This window comes from Chenopodium album, chromosome 9, assembly GCF_948465745.1.
Source record: "Chenopodium album chromosome 9, dcCheAlbu1.1, whole genome shotgun sequence".
Classification (NCBI taxonomy): domain Eukaryota; kingdom Viridiplantae; phylum Streptophyta; class Magnoliopsida; order Caryophyllales; family Amaranthaceae; genus Chenopodium; species Chenopodium album.
In genome coordinates, this window is record NC_137842.1 from 32,442,573 (window position 1) to 32,448,343 (window position 5,771).

Here is a 5,771-nt window from a genome sequence, read left to right on the forward strand (position 1 = left end):
TTGACTGGACACGCTTGCCGATGCACATGTTTGACCGTTGATATCTTTTATTATATATTTATATAAGTTTTAAAAAGTTTATATATATTAAGAAACTATACATTAAAATAGACTCAACAACATCTTACATGATTACATTGACATTCATATACTAGTTAAAAAAGATGGTGAAAGGGAGATGTGTGAATAGTGCAAAAAGTCAAACTGTTGCGAGTAATTTGGAATGAAGGGAGTAAATAAACCAAGGAATCACTAAGTAACCAGTGTCACATAGTTAGGTGAGGACCACTTCCTCACTTGCTCACTAAGGCAACTAACATCCATTGTTAGCTAACCATGTGCCACCCAACCTTGAGCCCTAAGATGGTTGGGTTCACTAGTGGGAAAATAGCTATCTATAACGGGCAAAAACAACCTATATGTATCGGGCAAAGGGTGTTACGCATACGGCCGTTATGGATAGGCTATATTATTCGTAACGGGCATTTCAACTACCCGTTACAAATAATCCCGTTATTTGTAACAGGCACATGTGTTTCCCGTTACAAATAACGGTTTATTTGTAATGGTCATGTTATCTGCCCGTTACAAATAGTATCTTCCCCAATTTTTTTTTAAAAAAAACCAACACATGCTTGGCACATGCTGGACAGCTATAACTAGCACAATTATTTTATTAAATAATGAGAAAAATTCATAATTTATACAAGTATAGTACAGACTTCATATATAACAATATACATGTACAAATGTTCTTGAGGATAAATAATGTAAAAAATGGTACACAATACCTATTTAATATTTTATCTTTGTTCCCAAATAAAAATTTAAATAAATTGAAATTAAAAATCACATCATCTTTCTTGGACACCACATATCTTCTTTCATATAGGATCTTCCTCAAATGATTCCAAGAATAAAAATCATCCATATCTTCATCCTGTACACAATGAAACACAAATAATATCAACTTTTTTAAATTTAAAGAAGCCAAAAAGATTGTAACCAAATAAAAGAGAAAATGTCATTTACAAATTACATGCCCAGCATAAGGAAATTACAAAACATAAAAGGAGAAAAAAATTGACAATACATTTGCTAGTACATATAATCGAACGCTTGTAAGTCAACTAAATGAAGATAGGAGAGGATAACCCATCAAATCAGTTTAAAATAAAATACTAAGTAAAAACAATGTATAACCAAACTTCTACTCATAGCTCATTGATGCATTTATTTCTGTCATAAGTAAGTAGATTTTCCTTGTCAAATTAAATAATCATATAAATTGACTGAAGGCTAGATATCTACTGAACAATTCCAAAAGCTGATACATATGTTAAGAATTATCTAAAAAGGGCATTAGTTTTTACCCAGTTAGAATTATCTCAATTATACTCAGCAGCTATATTAAAAGTTATAAGATCACACATCAGTAACTTAATGCAGATCATGAACATACCTAGTGTACACGGAAAGCAAATCGAATGCCTTGTAAGAGTATGAATTCTCTGTTTGGTTCTTTTTCAGGACCACTGGGTGTATCAAGTTCTATTGCCACACGCTTCATGTACTTTGTTCAAAATTAAACTTGAAAATTATCAGCAATTCCTGAGTCCATCAACCAATTCACTGGAATTCCAAACTCCTTATAACTTGAAATATACATGTCACGTGTGCGCAACAATGCATACATACTTTGTTCAGCCCTGGATAAAGAAATGTCATGAATGAGGTCCAAGGAAGCTACTAAAGCTGAGTGCAAAATTCAAGTCAATATATAGGATTTACAGAAAATTTATAGAATAACTTGGCAACATTATGATCTGCTTAATTTGTAATTTGACCAGAGAAAAGTTATAGTGCTAATAATTACTTTTCAAGTAACGAGTACATTTTTTTGAGAGCTTTGATTCAGGTTGGTGCAGTGTGCACATTTCTACTCTATCATTCTTGTCAAAACTTAAGACTCTGTTACTTTTGATGGATTTATTTCCTGCAGTGACAAAAACTGGTTAGCCTTGCAATTAGAACAAGGCAAACATCATTCTTGCAATTAGAACTCTTATTCACATTTGAAATTGGCTTATATACACTAATATAGAACTACGACCCTACCCTTAGATGGTAAGGATGGACCGAAGTATGTATATAAATAAACTAAGCGGAAGACTGAAGTTTTCTACAACAAATTATGAAGAATACTGTTTTGTATTACTATTTATGTGAAGACCACCAGTTCTTGTAGTATACTTTGCATATTTTATATAAGAACTATAAATTTTAACTAGTAAACAAGGGAGGATCTGCTTCAGATCAATGAGTTTACATATTGGCCTTGTTTGGCAAGTGGCGGTTGGCGGTTGACTGTTGGCTGGTTCACTTGGCTTGTTTGACTAGCTGGTATGTTTGGCTGTTTATAATGGCTTTTGAAATTGGCTGTTAAAGCTGGTTGTTTATAAAAGTGTTTGGTAAATTAATTGTTGGCAATTGGCTGTTTATCAGATAATTTGTGGGCCAACAAGCCAAAAGCCAACAAAAAAGCTACTCAAAGCAGCTTTTTCATTTTGGCTTAAAAACTAGCTTTTTCACTGGCTAAAAAGCCAATTACCAAACATATTTTTTGGCTGTTTGACCTCATAAAAAAGCCAAAAGCCAAAAGCTAACCAAAAATCCACCTAAAAGCCATTTACCAAACATGGCCATTATCAATCCATAATGTATACAAAGACCATGAGTTATTGTATTAACAACTAAGATAAGCCACTTTAATCCTTTCACAATCTACACAGCAATGAACTTATGTTACCAGGGCCTCAACAAGTTAGAAGCAGTGATCTTATGTGTCCAGGGCCTTAACAAGTTGAAGATGGTTTAAATATTACAGTACTGCCTGAATTCGAAGCGAAGAAGTCATGATAGAGCAAGAGAAACCTGTAAAGTGCAGGCAACGAGATAAAAATGCCACAATGAACAGAGTAGCAGCAACAGCAATAGGAGGATTATTTGGGATATTCATCAGAAAATATCGAAAAGAATGTAATGAAATATATATATTTGTTTAAATCAATTCTTCTAGAAATGAAGTTTTAATTTAAAATTATTAATTACGTTGATAATGTAAGTTCATCTACCCAATATGTCTCTTTATATAGAGACAATAGCAGTGAAAGAGCACAAAAATACAATTACGAGGTCAACTACCAAGTCAATTACTCAACAAAATAAACATCAATACATGAACCGTGAGAATAAACTTATACATATTAAATAATTGTAAATTGTAAGTTATTTCCACGAAATTGTTAAACAATAATAGTGAGGTAATGAGTGATTGATTGTCCCATAATTCCATATATTATAGATTGAATCGGGGGATTTAAGCAACAACTCCTGACGCATAATTTATTGGATGAATGCTACACTTCTTTTCCTATCATTTGTTCGTTGTCTAAATATGAATGCTACACTTCTTTTCCTATCATTTATACCAATAATCAACATGTTATCTCATTCAATTATACCAGAGATAAAATGATCATATAGACCTGAAAATTTTCAAAGACATAACAAATATCAAGAAATCATGATTATCAATTAATCATAACATATTAATCTCCAATCAACAAGAACATTGCTCAAACCAATCACATTTTTCAGAAGATCAATAACTAAATCAAATTTTCCTGAAAATCAATAACTAAATCAAATTTCATCAACAATTCCACAAACTATTAAATGTTCAATACTTTAAGAAAGATTACCAGAAACTTCGAAAGCGGTAGCGCCACTAATTTCAGCAGAATTCACCTCAACCGTCTCACCAACTGTCACCAAATGTCTAGATGCAGATTTATCACTACAAAAACAACCATTTCATCAACAAAACCAAAAAAAAAAAAAAAAAAAAAAAAATCACTCAAATATCGCAGAAAAAAAAAATCAAATAATCGATTAGTTAAAATAGAACTGATAATTGAGGAGCACAAACATGAACATCAAAGAACCAATACGAACAATCAAACTCGAAATCAACAACAAAATTCTAATAATAAAAATTAGGGTTTTACCCCGATGAAAAACTGCAATTGGGGAAAAATTAGTAACCCAGAATATTGAAACAAATTAAAATTCAAAGGCTAACGACGACGCGATTTAGCTAGAAAATGAGGGAAACCTAATTGAGAAATCAAATTGGGGGAAATTAGAAAAAACAACAAAATATATGCTCCAGATCAAGCGAAAAAAACACTAAAAATTAAAAAACTTAAAATCAGAAGAAAATATCGTATACCTTGGGAGTTTGAGGAGCAGCATCTCTTCCTAGACAACGATCTAGCATGTTTCGACCCAAAATAGCTCAGTTTCCATTGCAAGAATGAGAAGAGGGAGAAAGAATCGATTGAGGAGAGAGAAAGAGAGAGGAGGGAGAAAATTAAAGTTAGACGGCTAAGGGAGTAAGGGGCTAGGGTTTTTTTTTTAATCATCTATACTGTAATTGTATCGGGCAAGTTGGCCTGTTACGAATATTGTAATTTAAGTATCGGGCAAAACACTGTCCGTTACGAATAATATAATATTTGTAACGAGCACCAATTTTTCCGTTACGAATACATACCTTCTAGGCCTTTACGCTGTTTTAACGTAACGGGCTTCTATTTTGTCTGTTACGAATGGGTTTATCGTAACTGGCATATCTTTGTCCGTTACAAATAGGAACTTTTCCACTTGTGGTTGGGCCGCCACCCTTCGGCTCGCGTCCATGACCCGTCACCCCAGGTCCGCACCCCGTTGCCACATGACACTGCTAACATGGAGCGTAGCCATGTGGCATGATGCCACTGTGGTGCGCTGCCCACGTGGGATAATGCAACTTGGCACGTGCGCTGCCACATGGCGTGCTGCCATGTCCACTGCCACATGGCGTGCTGGAATGTGCGCTGCCACATGACGTGCTTCTATGCGTGCTGCCATGTGCGCTGCCACGTGGCGCGCTTCTATTTGGCGCGCCTCCCTGTCTTTTCGCGTGGCTAGGGTTTTTACTTCTTACTTAAAGCATTTTCCCGTCTCGCCAATTTCTAAATTTTGGCTCGACTTTTAAGATTCGGTTCAGACGCTATAAGCTCGAAATCCAAAGTCTTTGTTCATAATACTCGAGTGACTCATGAATTCCTTCCGGATTAATTCGTCGTATTGGATCATAAGTTGCTTGGGTGTGACCCGAAAGGTTTAGTCAAGATTAAGCTGCAATATTAATTATGGATTAATTTACTGATCGGTAGCGGCCTCTAACTAGGAATTCCAATCACTTGACCTCACTGAATAATTAGCTTTCTAATAATTCCGAACCCTCTATCGAAATAATACACTTGTTCGAAGGACACCATTCCCATCAATTCGGATATCTGAAAATTTCGAATCGGGTAATTCGGATATCCAATACTCGTTTTTTTTAAATAATACCCGACCTTTTGATGACATATATTTTTTAATAATCAAACGCATTATCATAAACTTCAATAACTCATATATTTTGAATCTAATAAACCCACAAATATCAAAATATAACAACCCAAACATTTCACAATATATAACAATCCAAATTAAGACATGCTATAGGAAATTATACTAATTAAGAAGGGGATTGTACTATGGTCATTCCTCATTTTGACCACCACTATAATAAAATTGTTGTAAAATAAGGGGAAAGATGAGAGATTGAAAGAGAATAAATCTTGGTATATTTTACCATATGATAAGGTGTATAAATA

The 5,771-nt window shown here is 34.1% G+C and overlaps 1 long non-coding RNA gene across 1 annotated transcript; it reads right to left on the reverse strand.

Moving 5' to 3' along the window:
- Window positions 1-650: 650 nt before the first annotated feature.
- LOC145559711 (uncharacterized) lies at window positions 651-4,441 on the reverse strand. The gene is made up of 4 exons (XR_014092890.1): window positions 4,295-4,441; window positions 3,765-3,859; window positions 1,463-1,709; window positions 651-940 (listed from the first exon to the last, which is right to left on the reverse strand). It is a non-coding gene; the product is annotated as an uncharacterized LOC145559711 (long non-coding RNA).
- Between the last annotated feature and the right edge of the window lie 1,330 nt (window positions 4,442-5,771).